The sequence below is a fragment of the Cervus elaphus genome, chromosome 13 (genome assembly GCF_910594005.1).
Source record: "Cervus elaphus chromosome 13, mCerEla1.1, whole genome shotgun sequence".
Classification (NCBI taxonomy): domain Eukaryota; kingdom Metazoa; phylum Chordata; class Mammalia; order Artiodactyla; family Cervidae; genus Cervus; species Cervus elaphus.
The window spans coordinates 52854437-52877930 of NC_057827.1; the positions used below are offsets into that span (position 1 = coordinate 52854437).

Here is a 23494-nt window from a genome sequence, read left to right on the forward strand (position 1 = left end):
AGAACTCTGGAAAGAATAGGCCTCTCTATTGATCTGTGTGCGTGGGTCATTTGCGGAACAATGATCATGTTATTTCAAATCAAAAGGATCAGTAAATGATTTTTGAAGGGTATTCAGTTTTCTTCTATTGTAAATGGTAATGGGCTTTCTTAGTTTCTCACAATTATATTTCTTATTTTAGATTCTTTTTTTTGAGTTCATGAAAGGTTATTAATGACAAAATTCAGTGAAAGAAAGAAAGCATAGAGAAGTCACAGCTTTCGTATTTCAAGTATATTAATCACATTCACATTTTTATTCTTTTATGGTATGAATAGTTATGTGCATTGATATGCTTTGTTCTTAGTGTTTTTCCTCTGATTCAGATGATCACCCACTCCATTCATCAAACAATAAATACTCTCATAATCCATCTCACTTTATTATTCATAGTAACCCATGCTTCTGAATATTAAAGAAATCAATATGCATAACTGTGGGAAAGAGTCATATTTTGTAAGGGTTTCTCAGTTAGGGATGCTAAAAGCAGCTTTCAGACTCGTTGTGGGAACTTTAAAAAATTGTTCATGGGATTAAGTAGAATCTTAATTCTATTTGATTAAATTCTATCTGTACCTTTAAGAAATTAGAAAAGTCGCATTTTGACATACAGTTGGTTAAATTGTAGCTATCTCACTACCTTTTCTAGAAATTAATTTTCCTTTATGTATATATATGTATAAAATGTTTTGAGACTATTGACTAGCACATCAATCATCCACATTTATATAAAATGTATAAAGGTGGTGAATATTAAATAAACTTGTTCCAGATATATAGACTATATTTCACAATGATTTACGCTCATCCCTTTTTCAATCTCACCATCCACACCTGAGAGTTACCTCTTAAATATATACTGAATATTTACAATTCTTTCTTACCTGGATCTGCCATCTTCTCTCATCTGATTAATCTGTCAGCCTACAAATACACTTAAACCATTCTGCGCTCCTTCTCTTTACACTATGTTTTGTTTTTGTTTTTAAACATAAAAGTTATATTGTGTTACAGTCAACTTCTTTCCCCCTTCTTTCTGCACTCAAATCTTAAAGACCTTTAGTGAATGCTCTTAGAAGGAAAATCAAAATTCTTAACATGGAGTTTGATCCTCATCTCACCAGTCAGGTCCAGATTCTCTGCACTGTTTAGTTACAGCCTTCAGGACCTGGTCATTGGTGTGTAAAGCATCTAAAGGAAAAAAAAGTGCATTGGACATACTAAAAGCAGAAAGATTTATTCGAGACTATTGAAATTACCTCTGCTAGAACACAACGTGGGAGAATTTTTGAAACCCTGGTGTAAGCTAATGGGAAAGTACTGGAGGGTATTAGCTGGGAGGTGATCCCTGTGACAGGCTGTCTGTTTTTGCTAATTGTCCTCATTGAAGTTACACTATTACCCTTCCACAGAGACTAGGAGATTGGGTCCCTGCTTTTCTTAATGATTGCATTTCAAAGGAATGATTTCCAGGTCCTTAAAAAAGACATTCCTGGGTTATAGAAGATTTACCTAAGAAAGGGCCAGGAAAAAGATTTTATAATTGCAAGTTTTCTAAGGGAAATACAGTATAAAATGGGACATCAAGGGGCCAAGAGTCAGGAAGAAACTTGTCTGATATTTGCCTCTGTGTGTGTGTGTGTGGTGTGTGTGTGTTTGCTCAATCAGGTCTGACTCTTTGAAACTTCTTTGGACTGTAGCCTGCCAGGCTCCTCTGTCCGTGGATTCTCCACTGGAGTGGGTTGCCATAGGCTCCTCCAGGGGATTTTCCTCCCCAGCGGATCCAGCCCGTGTCTCCTGTGTCACTTGCATCTCCTGCCTTGGCTGGCGGATTCTTTATTGGCTTACCTATTAGGGGCATTGAGTCAAGCTTGTCTTGGCCAAGGGCTTCCCTGGTGGCTCAGTGGTAAAGAATCTCCCTGCAGTGCAGGAGATGCAAGTTTGATCCCTGGTCAGGAAGATCCCATGGAGGAGGATATGGCAACCCACTTCAGTATTTTTGCCTGGAGAATCCCATGGACAGAGGAGCCTGGCGGGCTGCAGTCCATGGGGTTGCAAATATTCAGATGTGACTGAAGTGACTGAGCACACATGTCTTGGTCAAACAGAAGAGTTAGAAATTGTTAATCCCCCTCTTCACAAAGCTTACCTTTTAAAATCATTCCCCGGTTACACACTTGCTAGGATCTTAAAGCTCATCGAAGATATCACTTTTCTTGATAATACTCGACTTGTCCTTCTCAAGGATAAGGAAGGGCACAATGATTTAAAGAAGTTATATCACTGCCATAATGAATAATCTCTTAAGACATTGCTGATTACAGCGCTTTAGAGCTCAGCTTCTGAAGTCGAACATTGTATGAATAGCATTTGGCTTTCTTTCTCTAATAATCTTTCTATTATTTTATCTGCAAGATGGAAGTTATAATAGCACTTCATTGGCAAGATTTCTGAGACAGTAAAAAGAGATGATACATGCAAATGCTTAATTAAATAAGGTTGACTTTTCAGCAGATATTCAATGCCTGTTAGTAATTACTGTTAGTTAATATTGTAAAAACCTTGCTTGCATCTAGTAATGGGCTAGTGATGTTGGCTTGTCTAACATTTTAACTAGAGCAAGTGATTTTCTCCTAGTGATAGCTGCCCCCCCAACCCAGGTGATATCTTTTAATGAAAAATTGTGTGAAAACAGAGAGTTAACATTTTTCCTTCCTATATGTATCATGTTCTTCCCTCAATTTAAAAAAAAAAAAGGGAAAATAGACTATTCCAACTAATTAGCTTTGGTTTCTAGGCAAGATACATGTGTAACCTTCTAATCAGGGCCTATGAATCAGTTTTTCTCAAAACTTCCTAAAGTTTTTACAGATTATGTTTCATTGCAGTCAGCTGGTATCCTGTCTTTTAAAGAATGACATTTTTCTATTTCTCAGAGCATTAATGTAAAGCACAAACTAAATTTAAATAAGGAATCATATGAGACAAATTTGTATTTTCCTGTATTTACAATCTAATTCATATACCAATCCAGTTCTGTACATTTAAGCAAGAGAACATATGTTTATAATTCCATGACATTTATAATCTATATAAAAGGAGAAGACAGTTTCCCTGTTTACCTAACCTCTATGCCATATCCTGTGATGCCATCTATCCTAACCTATATGCCATATCCATCATAGTTTGGATTGGGGTGCCATATCTGGGAACATGCGATTTTATACAAGTATAATCTAAATTAAGTCTTGCCTTAAAAGCTTGAAATAGCTGACTTTGGAGATACTCAAATTAAAATTTTGGCTCCTTCAAGTCATCTGATTATATTACTCTATACACATGAGATTAAGAAGGTGATGCATTAAAATGTCACATTGTAAATTGCAGGATAGATCATGAATGACATTTAGAGAATAAACATTCTTGACTCCTATTTATCTTTGATTCCCATATTTAAGTGACAGTAACTGAGAGTCAACAATATAAAAATAAACTATAATTGTGCACACAAAGAAGTCTATGAAATTCTTTCTAAAATATACAGTGATATAGGATAAAACTGCCTTACTTTCTCTTTGGTTCCTTTTCAAAACCATAATTACCTTTTCCGATTGTAATTTTTTGACTTGAATTTTCAAAACAAACAACAATTTATAGAGGACTACTATATTTACTATGTAATAGTAAATCATAATAATATCTTGAATATTAATCTTAGCTTTGGCATAACATTTGAAAATATCACAAGTACATTGAGATATATATTTGTATTACAAAGCTAATGGCATAATCTATATTGATAACCCAGAGAAAAGAGTCTTTTGATAAGATTATGAGCTATGAAATCTGGAAGTTATTTGAATTAAATTAAGCATGCTAGTATGCAAACATGCCAAATAATGCCAAAGTGACTAATGATAAGTAAATAAAATAATTCAGTATTAAATAGTGGTCCTGCTATGCCGACTTGATACTGACAAGACAAAATCTAGAAAAGAGCTTCCCCTTTAAGCAGTTTGTCTTGATTAATGTTTTTATTTAAAAGACTCTTCTATTCTTCTTCAGCACATCCCTGGTTTTCCAGTGGTTAAGAATCTGTGCCTTCACTGAAGGGAGCATGGGTTTGATCCCTGGTTTGGAAACTAAGATCTCTAAATGCTGTCTGATGTGGCCCAAAGACTTCATTTGGGGGGCAGGAAGTTCTTTGGGAAATGGGCACATGGGAAATTGAGGTTATATGAGAAATACTTTGAAATTGTTATAGTTTATAAACTAAGATATCATTTCTTAGATATAAACAGACATAAAAAGATACTACTGAAGATATCCAACCCACTACAGTGGACTGTGATTTTTTTTTGCCTTGATTCTTTCAAATGGGATTTGAAACAGATTTAAATGGAAATCATATACAAGTAAGTAGTTCAAGCAACAAGATCCCTTGCCATTTTCTAAGTTTGTGTTTCATTTTCTAAGATATTTAGATGAAGATCTCATTTCTTAGGGCAGAAGATGATGGGGTGATAGTAAATGGAAAAACATATTTGTGTGTGTGTGTGTGTGTGATTTTTGCCAAGCTTTTTAATTAGTTTTATTTTCCTTTCTGGAAAATAAAATCTAGTGTTTAAAAAATGATTATACTGTATTGAATGCAGACAGCACTAGGTTTTTTCTTATAATTTTTATGAGGAAAAGATAAAATTATTTCAGTATTATTTCTAGAAAGCACTCTATATAATTTTATTCATTATAATTCCTTTAGCACAGAAGAAAGCACTCTAGATTTCAATGAACCTTCTTTCTATTTAATAGAAATAATTAATAGCTTATAGGAGTGAAGGTCAGAGAAGCTGCTGATAGGGTGCAGGAAATAAGAAAGCAGGAATCCCGGGAAACTACAGACGATTTTGGCTGCCAGCAATAAATGGTTCTTTCCAGCAGAACAGTGGACCTTTTTGGCTCTAAGTTTCTGAGGCAATGATGACATCTTATTTTCCAGTGTCTTGCAGAATTTGTGCAAAGTCTACTTTGAGAGAAACTTAAATTGGAACCCCGCTGGCAATGGAGCTTATAAAATGTACATTTTTTTAAGGTTTTGCATCCCTGCATAACAAGGAGAGTGTTGAAGGAAGAAAGAGTGATTCATGTAGTATCCTGGCTCAGTGATGTACACTGTGCTCAGTGATTATAAAATCTGATGGCCTGTATCTTCTATCCTACACATGACATATTGTTTGTGTATTTAAATAATGTAAATATTAATTCATCAAATAAAAATGTAAGTTGTAGAGAACTATTTTATTTCTGGTTAAGATTATATTAATTTTTAGATGAGTTCACGCAGAGTTACAACCAAATGGATTTTCTTTTTAGCCTTTCATGTAAGAAAGTATAACTTAGTGATCAGCCATCCCAGTTTGCCCAGGACTGAGGGGTTTACTGGTGCAATGGAGTGAATTTTGTCCTTTCAAAATGTTCTGTGTTTCAGCCCTAAACCTCAAAGTGAGTGTTTTTGGAGACAGGGCTTTTAGGAAGAAATTAAGGTTGGAGGAAGGCATGGCAACCCACTCCAATATTCTTGCCTGGATAATCCCATGGACAGAGGAGGCTGGCAGAGTCAGACATGAATGAAGAGACTTTAGCACGCATGACAGTGACAGCATGCTTGCGAGGTCATAAAGTTCCCCCTGAGTGGTGCTAGTGGTAAAGAAAAGTGAAAGAATTAGTCACTCAGGGTTTTGTGACCTGATTCTTTGCAACTCCATGGACTGTAGCCTGCCAAGCTCCTCTTTGTACCTGGAATTCTCCAGGCAATAATACTGGAGTGGGTAGCCATTCCCTTCTCCAGGGGATCTTCCCAACCCAGGGATCAAACCCAGGTCTCCCACATTTCAGGCAGATTCTTTACTCTTTGAGCCACCAGGGAAGCCCCACCCACCACCAGTATAGGAGATATAAGAGATGCAGTTTCAATCCCTGGGTTGGGAAGATCCTCTGGAGGAGGGCATGATAACCCACTCTAGTATATTTGCCTGGAGAATCCCATGGACAGAGGATACGACTGAAGCGACTTAGCATGCACACACTCAAAGTCATAAAGCTAAGGCCATAACCTTGTGAGAAGAGAAATCTCTCTCTTTCTGGTGTCACTCATAGCAAGGGCCATGTGACGATGCAGTGAGAAGGGGGCCATCTACAGTCAGAAAGAGAGCTATCATCAGACACTGAACCCTGCCAAAACTTTGACCTTGGACTTTCCATCCTCCAGAACTGTGGAAAAAAAAAAAATTCTGTCATTTGAGGTTCATGGTCAGTGATATTTTGTTATGACAGTTCTAGCAGACTAATACATCTGGGGTGCAGAACTTTCAGTGTGAAAACAAAAAATTGTGAGCAAATCGAGATGAAATGGCCACCTTAGGATACGCTTCTGAATGAACAATATTGTGCCGTAAGATTCTGCTGATCTTAAAGTTGGTATTTATTCAGGAAATTTCAAATATCTGATCTATAATAATATACAATTATATCTGAACTCATTCAAGTGAATCATATTTGCTATATATTACTTAAATATGTATCTTCTATTCATAAGAAAAAGGAGTAAAACATTCTTTCCTTTGGATCATCCAAAATAAGATTAGTTTTTTTTTAATTTTTTTATTTCTGAAAGCAGCTTGTGTCTCACAGTTACATGTGACAGTTATAACCAACAGCATTTTTTTCTCTTAGAGGATATAAAATACTGGTGCATCTTACAATAGTTGTCAAGTGAAAGTGTGAAATGTTAGTCGCTCAGTCATGTCTGACTCTTTGCGACCCATGGACTGTAACCCACCAGGCTCCTCTGTCCATGGGATTCTCCAAGCAAGAATAATGGAGTGGGTTGCCATTCCCTTCTCCAGGGGATCTTTCTGACCCAGGGATCGAACTTGAGTCTCCCGCATTGCATTGCAGACATTCTCTATTGGCTGAGCCACCAGGGGGCTGGTATTACAATTACTAGTTGTCTTAACTGTGAGAGAATATGTAGTGATATTTATGAATTTAGGAGCAGACAAAAACTTAGACATATAAATATACACAGGTAGTCTCTATCATTTCAATGGCCTAGTAAGGTGTTTTCTGTTACAGTTTTTATTGGACTTGTGATCAAATAAACAACCAAGTTCTTATGGTAAAGAAGTACTGGAAATTGTCTTGACAAAATGAGAAGAAATAGAAGGAAATATTATTCACTGAAATGTTTGGATAATACTTTGATCAGTGCTTATAAAGTCAGAAGGCACAAGAAGTATTGAGCAGGTGTCTTTTCATAATGAACGTTTGTTTACTTTTTTTTTTTTAAATATTGGCATCATTCCAGAGGTGGGATGAACCTTGCTGTGGATGGCTTTGAAGAAATAATAGGAAGAGGGAAACGTCAGCTAGACTTCAAACAGCTTGACAATCTAATAGGCAAGCCACCATTATTTTGTAATCTGTATCATTTAATATAAGAGTAGTCAATCTCTTGATTAAAGGGAAGGAAGTTGGAATTGCTGTCATTGTTTCCAGTAAACCTCATAGATGATGAATGACTTCATATGATCTAGAGGAGATGGAGTAGTCTAAACAAAATTTTGTATCAGATCATTTGGCAGCATAACAGATAGAAGTAAATATTAATAAAGTATGTTCCTATATATTGTGTACACATACATATGTATATATCCACAACTATAAAGGCCAGTCAAAGAGAAAGAATTTCCCAATGAATTCAACTCCCTGCAAGAAATGTTTATGCAATATTATGCTTTAAAAGACCACTGGGGTTTTATGAACTCTTGGGTTATTAAAGGGAATAAAAGGAAGGCAAAGACTATAGTCACAATGCAAAACTCAATTGGTATAATAGAAAATTGATAAAAGGAAATGCTCTAAATATACACTTTTTTAAAGATATGTATTATCTATGTAGGATGTCTGAAAGATTATAGACAATGAGATGTTACAAATATTTTGCTGGTGATGCATTAAAGCCTATGTAGGAGATTTGAAATTCTGGTAAGCAGCTTTTGTTAATTGAGCCCAAAGACTTTATCCAAATGGAAGTAAGTATGCCTTTGAGAGACTATTTAATCTTAAAATTGTAGATAGGTAAACCCTGAGAAGACCACACACTATAGCTTGTGTCAGGGCCATAAGGAGAAGAAGAATTTAAGAAGAGAAAGAGAAACGATAGGTGTAGAAAAGAGGGTTTCATTGCAAGGGTAGAATACAGAAGAACAAAATCAGGATGGGAGAAAAAAAAATAGAAAAAAAAAAACAGCAGAGGGACAGGGTATACTAGTAATAATAGCAATATTATTTGAAAAAGAGTTTGTATAAATACCTCAAAAGTACACAGTCTTCTAGATTCATATTATAAATCTCATTAGATCTGTTTCAAACTGGGAATAGGCATTGATTCTTCATCTCATTAAACTATTATCGACTCCCTAGTAAGAGAAAACTCCTGGGTAAAAATCTCTCTAAAGAACGAAGTATGTAATGTAGTATTTTTCATTTTATATATTTTGTTTTATTCATTTAATATAATTTGGAGTTTTATACAGCAGTGATTATTAGGCCCTTTTTGAAAAGTGAGGCCTCTAATTCTTTACTGTATATATTTTCTGTGAATGGATGGAGCCCATATTATAGGTCATTCAGTTGCTGGGTAGAGAAGGGAGAATTACGAATTATTGCCTAAGTAGGGATTCTTGCACAAATAGCCTTATTATCAAGCCTTATTAACCTAGAGCTGATAAGTTTACAGAGCAGTCCTTCATATTACATTCCTCAAATATAATTCCTGTTTTAGAGGCTTGTGGTGTATCAGTGAACAAACTAAGAAAGACTTCTGCTTTTGTGGAGCTTATGGTCCAGAAGGGAAGACAGAAATAAAGTAAGTTTTTGGAAACATAAAGCAAACATTAGAGCAGAGTGAAGGAATAGAGTGTAGGGGCTGAAGGCAGCAGGGAGTGGGGTACAAGAAATGAGTAACTGTGAGTTGAACTTTGAGCAAACAGTTGAAGGATGTGAGGGAATTCGTCAAATAGATATCTGGGGAAAATTGTGTTTCATTTTGAGAAAACTGCTAGAATCAAGACCCTAATTATTTGGATACCATACTGGTGTTTCCTAGGAACTAGATGAAGGCCACTGTGTCTGGAACAAGGCTGGGGTAGTACTAGACATGATCAGAGGTCACTGAAAGGGATGTTTCCATAATTGTGTTTGCAGTTCCCTATTGTGGGTTCGGTACAGAGGAGAATCCTGATGTGACAAATTTTAGCACATCCTTCTGGATGCTGTGTTAACATTGGTGGAAGAAGGGTAAATGTAGAAGCATACCAATTGGTGGAGGCTGGGATGGATGAGGAGGCTGAAGTCATGATGGTTTCATTGGCATTGGTAAGAATGTATAAGATTCTGGGTATATTTTGAAGGTGCATCCAAGGGATCCATTGAGTGGATCAATTGAATGTAGGTTTGTGAGGGAAAGAGAGGTGTCAAAGATAAATCTGATTTTTTCTGGCCTAACAAATGGAAGGACAGAGTCGGTATTAAGGAGATGTGAAAGGTTGTATATATGGCTGGCTTGGGCTAGAAATGAGCAGAAGAAAATTGGAGTTCTCTGTGCTTTATAAGGATATAGCAAAATTGCTAATATTTTAGCTCAATATGGGACCTAGCATAGTTAAGAGAATCATACTCACCACATTATCTCATGTAACCGTTTTCTACCAAGATAAAAATCTACCTCTTCTCCCTTGTGAAGATATCTGTGCTACATGCTAGTTGCTTCATTCAGGTCTAACTCTTTGCCACACTATGGACTGTAGCAGGCTAGGCTCCTCTGTCCAGGGGATTTTCCAGGCAAGAATACTGGAGTGGGTTCCCGGGTCCTCCTTCAGGGGATCTTCCCAACCCAGGGATCTAACCTATGACTCTAAGTATCCTGAATTGGCAGGTGGGTACTTTACCACTAGTGCCACCTGACACTCCTATGTAATCCTATTTCTGTAAAATGTCATCTAATGTGTGCAGTGTTGTCAAGGAACAGGCCTGTGATTCTAGTGTTTCCCATCTGCAGGCTGAAATAAACACTTGCTTTTACTAGGGCTCTGCTGCCATGGAACTGATATTATCCACTTCTGCTATCCTTGCAATTTTCTTTGATTGATTTGCTAATAACTTAATTTCTCACTTTGTCATCTGCAGACATTTTATACTAATTGTATTTAATGGACTGTGAGCTACTGAAATATTTAAAGTTATTGCTAGTAAATGCAAAATATGCTTACTGATAGAATATAAAAATAAGCAACTGGTAAACCAATGAAGATGTGCATTATCTGGGATCATTGAGCTTATAAAAGTTTAATGGAGGCTAGAAGAAATATATCATTACCATTCTAAGGAACTAAAAAAAAGTCGTAGGCAGATTGATGCAGCAAACTAATATTTGAATAGACTGAAAGTCATCTTGTTATTCACTGATAACTTTTAAATTTATTATAGCAAAGATTAATATCTTCCCATGGTTGGTGATTTTGCAACCAAAATTCATCATACTTGACTGTATCAAGAGCTACTTTTCTCTTCATTTTCTTTTTCTGTCATTTAATGATATCATTTTGTGCATATTTGTTAGCGTTAATACGAATAAACTCTATCCAACATCAAAATTCTACATTTATCTTTGTTGTTAGTGTACTTTAAATGTATAAAAAAAGATACTTTGGCTTCATTATTCATTTTTTAATTTACCTATTATGATAAAAATTGATAAGTAATAAAATTCTCAAAACTGTTTCACCTGAGTTTTTTTGTTTGTTTGGTTTACACTTTTCTTTGCCTCCTCCTGTTCTGAGATTTTGATTGGATATAACAGAATGCAGGTAGGCAAATAAGACTGATATATGTGGCAAGAAAAAAACATTTCTATGTGATTCTTTAAGTTTATTAAGATGAAATAATTTGACATCAAGGAATGGTAGAAAATAAGCTTTGGTAAATAATAATGAAAATCTCACAATACTACATGAAGGAAAGTTACACGGCTCAAAATAGCCTGGAGTTAAAACTCCCCTATGGGTCTTCCCCACCATTCTATGCAAAACAAAAAACTCTCTCACTGGAAGAAAAAAATGGACATTAAGTTTGATTATACCCAGCTCCCAGCCCTTGGCCCATCTCCAGAATTCCTTGCCCCAGCCGCTTAAGAGATAACTTCTCCAAACAACCTTGGAGAGAAACAGGCCCCCTTAAGACAGTAGATTTCCACATATATGCCTATATATACTTACTCTTTTCTTGGGTTAGTGGAGCAGCTCACTAATCTGACTGCTGCTCCTTCTCGCCTCATTAAAGGTGATCTGTTCTTTTTCCGAACTTCCCCTTCTCTAACTCTCTTATCCTACACTACAGCTAAGAACAACTAGTCCCATCCTGCAGTTGAGTTAACTGAGGATACAAAATGCTGTGGTTTCAATGACTGCAAGAGGTAGAAAGAGGATTTTTTCTGAGGTCATTATTTCTAAAGTTGATGGTCTTTTATTCAGTGTAGTATCATGACTTGCCAGGATGAAACAATCAGTGATACCAAGGATTCTAAGTGATACCCAGACTTATCCTGACATATTATCCTCTAGCCAATAATGAAATATTAAAGAATTTCAATAAGGAAGTCATATGATCATCATAATATTGTAGGGAGATTTAATTTAATACATAACTAGAATTGCTGTTGGGGGAGGAAGGGAGAAAACAGTTAACTCATTATTACTTTACTCTAGCTTTAAGTTGATAATGATATTAAATGCAGGATTGGTAATACAAATAAAGAATATTTATTAAAAATATTTCAAAGCAATAGAGCAAGGTTTACTTGTTGGGCTGAATGTAAGTAAAATGAAGGTAAGTAAAATTATAGTAAGGTATTGTATATTATGGGCTTCCTTGTTGGCTCAGTAAAGAATCTGCCTGCCAATGCAGGAGATGTGGATTCAGTCTGAGTTGGGAATATCCCCTGGAGAAGAAAATGGCAACCCACCCAGTATTCTTACCTGGGGAATCCCATGGGCAGAGAGGCCTGGTGGGCTAGAGTTCAAGGGGTCACAGAGTTCGACATGACTTAGCTACTAAAAAATATTGCATATTACAGATGCTCTAAATTCAATTTTTGATGGCCACTCCACTTGACTGATTTTGTACTAAGCATTTATTCTGTCTTTTCTATTTCAGAGGATTCTTATAGAAATTCATAGAGCCTAAGGTTCTCAAAAAGGTTTTATAAACAGTAAAAGCACCAACAAATACAAGGTGGCTTTTGTACTATAACTTGAAAAACTATCAAAATAGTGTTATTAAAAAAATAATTTCCATTTCTGTCACAAGTCTCAGGGATCAATATTATTCATGTAGGTGAAATTTTGGTGAATTTTCAAATTATGTTCATATTCTCTTGTCAGCATTTTCTCTCTCTGCACAGGGTATATGTGAAAGAGAGCAAGTTTCTACCCTCACCAGAGAGTTCAAAATAGAATGGGTATAAGAGAAAGCCACAAAAGTCAGAACACAGTCTACTTTACATATTAAATCTGCATATTTTGACTAAGACACGTAATCACTATTGCAGTACGGGGTTTTATCTAGGGCAGAAATGCTGCATGTTTTCAACACAACCTTCCTATTGTCAAAGAAGTCTCAGGGAGGTTCTTCCCTGTTGAGAAGAGTCCTGAGACACTGTGATAGTCACAACCATTGATTTTCTTAGGGGTAAAACAGTCCCTAATTTAATCCAGTTCAAAATTGTTGTTAAGATGTATACACACCTCTTGGATGGTCAAGAACTTTAATATGTAGACCAGACTTTAAGGATGTAGAACTTATGAGAGAAATTTGAAGAGGTTTGGAGTGGGGGCCACACACAGCAGCAAGTTTCAAGCAATGGAGAGGATGTGGATTTCACATGCCTTTTAAAAGCTGTTTTATCATCATTTCCTGGTTTAACCCATCCCTGAAAGGTCTAAATCACATAGAGCAGAGATGAGGTGTGGAGTAAAGAAGGGAATAGAGATGAGGCAACACTACTACTAGGGAAAGGCCCACTAAAAGAGCTGTTAATCAGACATGAAAATGTTCAGTAATTCAAAAAAAGAGTTTTTCAAGAGCAGTGATACGGAGAGCAAATCATGAGATGTAGAACAGAGGGCCAGTGGAACACAACAATGGAGGACAGCAGGAGTGAGTTCAGAGAAATGTATACATATGTGCTTATGTAAGTATATTCCATGTTCTCCACTCCTCCTCTGCTCACCTTAAAATATCTCAGGATAGTAATGTGGAGGAGAGCAAGAATGGTAGATGAACGTTAAATTAAATTAAGAGTATCACTCTAAAGGTGACATACCAGGGCTCTATGGCAGGTGAAGGCAGAAAATATAGTTTAAAAAACTGAGATCCATGTATTAGTTATTTATAACCCCATTTTCCAATTTATAATGTTTTAAATGGAAAACAAAACCAGACAGTTGTTATTGTACCTATTACAACTTTTGTTCTGTTTAGGCAATGTCCAATTGTATCATTAAGTTTTGGAGAAAGCAAATTAGTCCACTGAATTATCTCATTATTTTCAAATTTTTTGCTATATGTCTGGCTATGTACTACTTTTTTCTTTCTTTTTGAAATGCCATTTATTTTTATCTTAATTTTTTTAAATTTTATATTGGATTAGAGTCAATTTATAATGTTATGTTAGTTTTAGGTTTACAGAAAAGTGATTCAGTTATATATTCAATCCTTTTCAGTTTATTTTCTCATATAGGTTATTACAGAGTATTGAGTAGAGTTCCCTGTGTTATGCAGTAGGTCCTCGTTGATTATCTGTTATATATAGGTATACATGCTAATCGGAGAAGGCAATGGCACTCCACTCCAGTACTCTTGCCTGGAAAATCCCATGGACGGAGGAGCCTGGTAGGCTGCAGGCCATGGGGTCGCTAAGAGTCGGACATGACTGAGCGACTTCACTTTCACTTTTCACTTTCATGCATTGGAGAAGGAAATGGCAACCCTCTCCAGTGTTCTTGCCTGGAGAATCCCAGGGATGGCGGAGCCTGGTGGGCTGCCGTCTATGGGATCGCACAGAGTTGGACATGACTGAAGCAACTTAGCAGCAGCAGCATACATGCTAATCCAAACCAACTAATTTATCCCTCCCCCTGACATTGCTCTTTTGGTGATCATCAGTTTGTTTTCTAATTCTGTGAGTCCATCTCTGTTTTATAAGTCATTTCATTTGTATTACTTTTAACATTCCACATGTAACTGATATCATATGATACTTGTCTTTCTCTCCGACTTACTTCACTTAATATGATAATCTCCAGGTTCATCCAAGTTGCTGCAGATGGCATTATTTCATTCTTTTTAATGGCTGAGTAATATTCCATTGTATATGTGTACCATATCTTCTTTATCCATTCATCTGTTGATAGATATTTAGGTTTTATTCTAATGAAAGCCTAAGCCAAGATCATTTGCAGGATTTCACTAATTCTATGCCTCTGTGAACCTCAGCAATCCAGAGAAGATGGACAGTATTTGGTGGTGATATCAGACTCCCTTTAAGAATTGTTTGTGTACTGCAGAAATGTTTACACTGTATTCTAACTGTTGGGGCCCCATGGGAACACAATTAATTGATGGTGTGATGCCCTTATAATGTTAGTTATGCATGTACCACTTTTAGCATGTCAGAACTGAAAATAGTACTATCTGAAGCTTATCAAATAATGCAGATCAAGGAAGAAACTCTACTGTTTTTTGACTATTCCAAAAGTCAAGTCACTTAGGGAAGTGGTGGTGGCTAGAAAATCACCATGATACTGAACACAAATCTTAATATATTCCCAATAATAACAGGGAAAAGAAAACACAAGCCATAGGTGTTTACAGTCACAAGAGAAAACACAGTATGCAACTTGATGTGTGGAAATTTGACATCATCAAATGTTCTGAATTATAATTAGGTCATATAAGTAAGGGCTTCCCAGGTGGTGCTAGTGGTAAAGAACCCCCCAGCCAATGCAGGAGATGTAAGAGATGCAGGTTTGATTATGGATGGGGAAACCCCCTTGGAGGAGGGCTTAGCAGTCCACTCCAGTATTCTTGCCTGGAGAAACCCATGGACAGAAGAGCCTGGAGAGCTATGGTCCATGGAGTCACAAAGAATAGGACATGATTGAAATGACATAGCACACACATATGCATATAAGTAAATGTTATTTTATTTGAGGGCATTAAAGGCATTCAAGAAAAATACATTACTAGTGACTTTAAAATACTATTGTAGTCATTTAGGAAAACATAAGTTAGGAGAAATGAAAACCCCTGATTAAGTTTTGAAACAATTAAGAATAGTGGGACTTTATCCCAGAGGTACTTCTTAATAGGAAAATAAAAGGTGATGTTACTTTCAAAGGAGGAAAGTTTTGGAGAGACAACAAAAACAACAAAGAAATGCTGAAATAAATAGAAGAGGAACCAATAGATCCAAGGCTCAGTGTGAAATTTATATATTGTAAATAATTTCAATCCAATGTATATAAGTGCCACAAGACATTTTTGTTAACTGTGAAATGATTCATTAACAGTAAATCAAAATAGGTTAAATAATTACTATGAACATATTATTTCAGTACAAATAATTTTTATCATTGAATTTTATATTCAATGTGCAAATTTATGTGTTAAATTAGTTTGCTTTTCTTTAATACAGAAATAGAATTATTTTAACTTTCTATTTTAGTAGAGTTTCTATTATTTCTTTTTTTTTATGTTCTTTTAATCAAAAAGGCTTCAGTACCAGCTATTGATTGTGTGACTGTAATTGATCTGGCAGTGGAATGTGGAATTTTTCCAGTTGATGCAGTGATTAGAATTGATTTAGCAGTAGAACTCATAAAAGAGTCAATAAAATACAGAGAATAAGGCAACAACCACTCTTAGAAAAGATTGTAATTCAATTACAGCAGTCAGTTCTGTCTACCTTAATTAATCTAGTCAGCATTCAGTGGGAGACTGAAATGCTTTTTCAGTTTGGTTCTTTAAAAGACACAGCGTTCTTCAAATGAGTCGTTCTCCATAAGATTTTAAAACTAGTCACATATTTATATAAATATTTTTCTTCACTTTCCAATTAAATGCAGCTTCCTAAGTGTAGTACATTGAATATTTGCTCCAAAGAGTTAGTACTTATTAAATTGTTTCAAGCTCTATATTGAGCTCCTAGGTTGAGGTCCACCATTTCAACTTTGTGAAGTGACATGAAAGTTGCTCAGTCATGTACAACTCTTTGTGACGCCATGAACTATACAGTCCATGGGATTCTCTAGGCCAGAATACTGGAGTGGGTGGCCTTTTCCTTCTCCAGGGTATCTTCCCAAGCCAGGTATTGAGCTCAGGTCTCCTGTATTGTGGGCGGATACTTTACCAGTGAGGCACAAGGGAAGCATTAGGTATGATATTTTGGAAATTTCTTAGTAGTTACTGACAGAATACTGTCATATTTCTGGAATGTGTTCCTTTCTTGTTCCCAAATATTCAGGGTTGTAAGACATGTTTCCTATATTATATTTTTTTGTATCTATTGTAAGCTATTGTGGCTCAGTGGTAAAGAATCAGCCTCCACTGCAGGAGACGCAAGAGACATGAGTTCAATCCCTGGGTCAGGAAGATCCCCTGGAGTAGGCAACCCACTCCAGTATTCTTGCCTGAAAAATTCCATGGACAGCGAAGCCTGAGGGCTAAAGTCCATGGGGTTGCAAAGAGTTGGACACAGCTGAGCGTATGAGCCAGAGTCCTGTGGCATGCTGCTGGAAACTTTCTAGTGATTATTTATAATGATATCTCTCTTTAATTTTAATAATTTTTGTTCTTCTTCTCCTCTGTAATGCTTCTTCTCGTTTTTTAGTGCTTTTAAAGCTATTTTCACTTTGTATTTGATTCATCTAATGTTTTATTATTTTTTTATTTTGTCAAAGTTCTTAAACATGATTCAACTGTTGTACTCATCAAATATTCAGATCTTTGATATGCAAATATGTTCTCAATATATGTGAAATTATTTGACCATAAACAAACTCTTAATAATGAGTTTTTATAGACTATTTAAAATCAATTAAAATTTTTATCAAAGTAATATATGTATATGGATAAGGGTATACCAATGCTAAATGGCTTTAATGAAACATAGCAATTTCATTATATGTCAAATTTTCATTATATAGCAAATATAGAAAATTTTGCTGTCCAACCCTTGCTCACCTTCAGTATTGTTTGTAAAGACAAACAATGTTAGCATTAGCATTTAAAAACTTTCTTCAGTATATCTTAATATTATTCTTATACTGCTGTCTTTGATTTATATATTTTAGATAAACATTAACTTCATCCTATGTAATTGGAAAATATAGCTCTTTCTGTATTAACTGTTTTTGCTTCTTCTTCTGTCAATCTTCACAACACTTTTGTCAGAATTTTTGTTTAAACTCATAGCCAGAAAGCTATACTAACATAATAATACTCAAACTGCAGGGGTTGCAATAGAAAAAGGGGCCCTTGTAGGAAAGAAAATCAATATATTTCTTTCCTAGAGAAAATCTTGTATGAAAAAAATAAAATACCTGCCGGGAAAAACAATGTGCTCATTGATGTAGTTGATTTACTGAAGCTACTTATCTCCTCACTACATGGTAATGCACAGTTGAGGACTGGTAGCCAGTCAGTGACCACATTTTGAAGAACAATGTTAGTGTTCTGTCATATAATTCCTTTGTTATACAGCTTTCTTATTTCCTTGAATTAAGCATTATTTCATTTTTTCCCATTTGCTTAGTTTGATGATTTTTTTGAGTCCACAACTCTTGTCAAATATTTTTCCAAATACCAACACTTTTAAATCCACAAACATCAATAAACTATCAATTGAGATTATTTTTTAATAGTCTTTGTTCACACACTTCTCTGCCTTCTTGCTACAGAGTGGGTTGGGAGCTCTCTCGGCCTGCTGCAAGTCTTCATCCTGCTGTCTCCTTTACTCTGTGATCCGCGGTTGAATTCTCAGCCTCTTCAGTCCTATCTTCTTTTTTCATTAACTCTTTCATGTTGCTGAATAGCAAAATCAGTTTTTGCGACCTCGCTAAATTGAGTATGTATAGAATTCTAGGATGGAGTAATCTTCCCTCAGAATGCTGAAGGTGTATTTCCGGTGTCTTCTAGGATACAGTATACCATTGAATTTTCTGATACCATTCTGAATGCTGTTTGTGTTTGTATAATGTTTTTGGTTCAAGGAATTTATTTTTTATTTATTTATTTTTTACATTTCAATTTGTTTCAATTGTTTATTAAACGGACAAGATTACAAAAATAATCCTGGTAGATACCTTAGTTCATCCTTCTAATAAGCCTGTTAATCTGGTCTTCCCTGTTGCCAGCATCTCCACCTTCTACAAAATGGGTGGTCTTTTTCTTCATTTCACCTGGTGGAGAAGACAATTTAAAGGGCCACAGGAAGTTGTTTGCTTCTTTGAAACGTTTTCCAATGGAATAGATCTCATGAATCAGATCCTCCATGCAGATGATTCCGTATTTCCCAAGAGATCGAGCAATCAATGCGTTGTCCGTCAGGACAATTCGCTTTTTGTTGATTTTGCCATAACCACGCTTGTAGATCAATTCATTTACAGACTTCAGATGTGGGTACCCCCATGCAATGTACGGCTCCACAATTCTCAGCATGTTAATTGATGCCTTGTTGAGCTTCACAAAGGTGCCACTGAAGATCTGCTGGAGGCAAAGGAGCTACAATACCTTTCGAGCCTTTGGGCTCACACCGTTGATACCTCTGATCCTGATGACAAACGCCGATTTGGGTTCCGCGGGTACATAGAAGTTGCCGGCTTTTCGTGCCAGCCTAGCCATTCGAAGTTCAGTTCTGTACATCTGCCTGTATTCCTTGTGGTAATGCTTAGCTTTTTCATAAATAAGCTTCCTCCTTGCCTTTCGAAGCATCTTTTGGGCAAACTTCTTTCTGAGGCACTTGATCTTAAGCTCTGCGAAATTCTTCCGCTTTTTCTTAAGGGTTTCTGGCACAGCAGGAATCTTTTTCTTCTCTTCTGCACCCTCCATGGTTCCAGCCGGGGCTGGTTCAAGGAATTTAAAACTCAAGCTTTCTCACTGATGTGATCTACATTCATTTAGTCCACAACTAAGTGTGCCTATTCAATCAGTGAATGACACTAAATGGTGAAGAATCCACCTGCTAATGCAGATGTAAGAGATGTGGTTTTGATCCCTGCATTGGGAAGATCCCTTGGAGGAGGGTATCACAACCCACTTCAGTATTCTTGCCTGAAAAATCCCATGGACAGAGGAGCCTGGAGAACTACGGTCCATAGGGTTGGAAAGAGTCGGACACAACTGAAACGACTTAGGATGTGTTCAATCAGCAATTTTGGACTTCAACTCTTGGATATTTTTGTAATTTTCCTTTGGATAGGTCATTTCTTTCTCTCTAGCCTTTTCCTTTTAGGAAATTATATAATACAAGTCCCTGTCTTTTTATTTTAATTTTATCCTTTCACTTAAAAAGTTAGGCATCCTGTTTTTAATATGTAAAAGTTGTTATTTCTCGTTATTTTATTAACTTCTTACTTTGTGAACAAAACATCTTTATTTTTCTGAGGACATCAATTATAGATTTTACTTTTAAAAAGATATTTTCTACTTTCTACATTTTTATATTTCCTCTAGATTACCTGCCTTTTTTATTTATTTGTTTTAGTTTCTTCCCTTTTTTGATAAAGATTTTTTCTCAAATATCTGGCTATCTTTGATAAAGCATTTGTACTTAAAAGTAAGGCATAAAGCATAGATTAGAATTGATATTGCCATGAGCTTAGTTCACTAAGTGAATGGTTTTGTTACAGCGTGATTAGGTGGCAAGCAAGCTTTTCCTGAGAGATGCTTTCAGCACTTTTTCCCCCATCATTTCTGTTTAGCTGTTTAATTTCAGGAGTCTAGTGTCTTGCATTAAAATAGACACTTAATATGAGCGTGTCACTGCAAGACATGTGAAATGTGTTTGTGATAGTTATCAGTTACATTCATAGAGAGAGGGTGACAGGTAGTAGTCCTGTTTGAACACAAAACTTTCACGTTTCCTGATCTTTACTCCCTTTCCTGACCATTGGTCTGTGTTATGTGGTGGAACCACGAATTGCTCGTGCTTCAGCAGGTGACAGGTAATATTGTCTCCCTTTTCACCTGTCTCTCCCATTCCAAGCATTGCATTTGTCATTGCTTTCATAAGTTAAAACAGATTCTGCCAGTTGTTTCCTTTTCCAAAATGTTTTGAAGTTTCACGCCTACTATTTTTTCCTGTTTTCCTTATATGTGTAAGCAATGCTTTATTCTTCCTCACTGTCAGGTGAATGACTTTTTGAAAGGAAAGAGAAATGCATGCAGTTATTCTGCAATCTTTAATAGACTATAAGTATGTTTATGTGGTGTATTTGTTCAAAATTCCATATGTATTTTAACTCTAGGCATGGTAGTATTTGTTTGATTAATTTCAAATCACGAAGTAAATAAAACCATAAACAAATATATGGTGTTACTTCTAATTCATCACCTGTCAGTATGAAAACACAAAAATTGCTGAGCAAAATATTTGGACTCATCAAAATCACTAGCTTCCTCAGTCCAATGATTACTTGAAAATTTTGTTTGGTTGAAATGAATAAATGTATTGAAGAATTATGCACATACATTTATGCATGTATCTCTGTAAGTTATACAGAAAGATACATAGATATATATGTTTTATTTTTTAATTGAACATTTATCTTGGACAGTTCCTTGCCTTTTCTCTGATAAAACACTTTTCAATAAAAAAGGCAGAGTTACTTTTCTTTTCATATATGTGAGAGAACTGTTGCAGAAACATATTATTTTATTACACAATTTTAGTAAAATTTTGTGTCTGTTATTGAATACCTAAATAATTAGTCTTTCTTGGTTACAGATAGAACTGAAACTTAAATTGATTTTAACTCAGGGGAATAGGTACCCCAAATACTTGGTAGAGTAGGATGAATCAGTAGAGGAGATAATCCCAGAATTTTTATGTATTTATTTCTAATTCAGTAAAGTTATTTTCACCAACCATAAAATGACATGACATGTCTTAAAAGCCCCAATGTAATTCCCTAAAAACTTACTATTACAAAAGAACAGTGGTAGGTCTTTGGAGTGGAATTTAGAAGAGGAAGATGGCTCAGACACAAATCCTATTTATAAAGTGCTTACAGTCAAATATAAGGAATGTACTAAAAAGACTTACCACTGAGAATTTCAGTCTGAAACCTATATACCTCGAGAGTTATTAAATGAAGCCTGAATATTTGAGGCTGACCTCTAACAGAATATCTATATCTGTCTAATAAGCTCATTTTTTGTTTTTTATTAAATTTGAGGTAATGGTGCTTAACCTGGTGTGATAATTCATATATTATGATGTTAATGGACCTAAGGTATCTATTCAGAAATTATTCTAGTTTTAACACATATCTGCTTTAGATATGCATAATGCTTTTACATTTTTGGCATAATTATATATTTACGTATGTATGTATAAGTCTATAAAACTTTTCAGACTGAAGTCATGAGGCTTATTATCATGAAAGAATGGAATGAAAATATATTCTGTCACATGCAATATATATGATCAGTCTCTTTCAACAATAGTTATAGGAATGCGTGTAGATGTTTAGAGTCACAAATTAGGCATTGTTTAAGTTGATTAAATTCATCTACCTTTATAAATTCCCTGGGTCCCCTTTGCTCAACAGATTAGAAGAGAATGGAAATGTAGCTTGCTATTTACACTGACTTGCCCCCCATAGTGATATTGTAAGTATAAAGGAGAATATGAACATAAAAGGGCATATAGAATTTTGAGTGAAACAAGATGAAAAATGAAGTATTTACAGATAAATTTCTTATGTATCTTTGAGCAATTTTGCTAGCCCAGTTTCAGTTCAACCTTTTAGATTCATGTTGTTACATGCTTTATATTTAATAGAGGTCAAGTTGGAACTGATTACTATAACTGCTTAGCCTGTATCTTCATTCATTAGCAGTTATTTCCTTAGAAATATTAAGACCCAATGAAACTATATTTGAAAGAGTCAAGGACGGCTGTCTCCCTCCTACTCTCTCTCCCTTCTTTTTTCTTTCTTTTCTCTCCAAATTTTTAAGTTATTTTTAAAATAACTTTTAAAGTTATTGAGGTAGAGTTGACTCTGTTAGTTCTTGGTGTTCAATATAGTGATTGGATTTTTTATAGATTGCACACCATACAAAGGCATTACAAAATATTGAGTGTGTTCCATGTGCTGTACATTATGTTACTTTGACTTGTTTTATAACCGGTAGTTTATGGCTCTTGGTAACCATCACCTATTCCACCCTTCCCTCCAACACTCTCCCCTGTGTTAACCACTGGCTTATTTGCTATATTGGTGGGTCTGTTTCTGTGTTGTTACATCTGTTCATTCACCTTGGTAGGGGCGCAAGAGCCAGAGCGGGGTTTGAGGCAGGACTTTCCATTGCTCAGTGGGCATCACTGCCCTTTCCAGGTGGGGTCTGCTCAAGCAGAAGCCGTGAGGGTTGGGCCCGAGCTGTCCCTGTTATTTTATGTTTTCCCCTCTCACCTCACTAAAGCCTTGCCCCAAAGGGGGAGGTGCTGGAGCAAGTGGGGCCTGTGCGTGCTCTCAGCTTACACTGGCCACAGTTAGGGGTCCAAGCTGCCGATGATGTGCTGCCTGTGAAGGCACTGCTACATGTTTCCTTCTTCTGTTCAGATGTCAACAGACGTCAAGATGAAGAGTGAAGTGTGAGATGTTTTTTAGGGATCAGCACCATGAAAAGAAGAGGATGGATGCAGTCTCGCTTAGAGGGAGAAGGTGAACCACCACACAGGTCCTACAAATCCTAGGCCAACCTGGCTGGAGGGGGGAGCTCTGACGCCACTGCTGACTCCTCAGTGTCCCAAACTGAGTGAAGCGTGCAGGCCTTTGCACACCTATCTTGCTCAGTCACTCTATGCCAGCTGTCCAGGCCCAGGTATGAACTCAAGGGAAAGACTCTGCAGCTGAAGAAGACCATGAAGGAAATAGTGGAAGAAATATGAAAAATGACTGCTGACCACTGCTCTTGTCTGAGGGCTGAAAAGGAAGTCTTTCCTTAATGCTAATTCTCCATGGCCACGTCTATCTTTATCACAGTTGCTTTAGGAAGAAAGTCAGTGTTGCCCTGACCAAGTTAGTGAGGGGACAACTTTGTTAAGATCCAG

The 23494-nt window shown here is 36.1% G+C and overlaps 1 pseudogene; it reads right to left on the minus strand.

Moving 5' to 3' along the window:
• Window positions 1-18522: 18522 nt before the first annotated feature.
• On the minus strand, window positions 18523-19266 carry LOC122706901 (annotated as a pseudogene).
• Between the last annotated feature and the right edge of the window lie 4228 nt (window positions 19267-23494).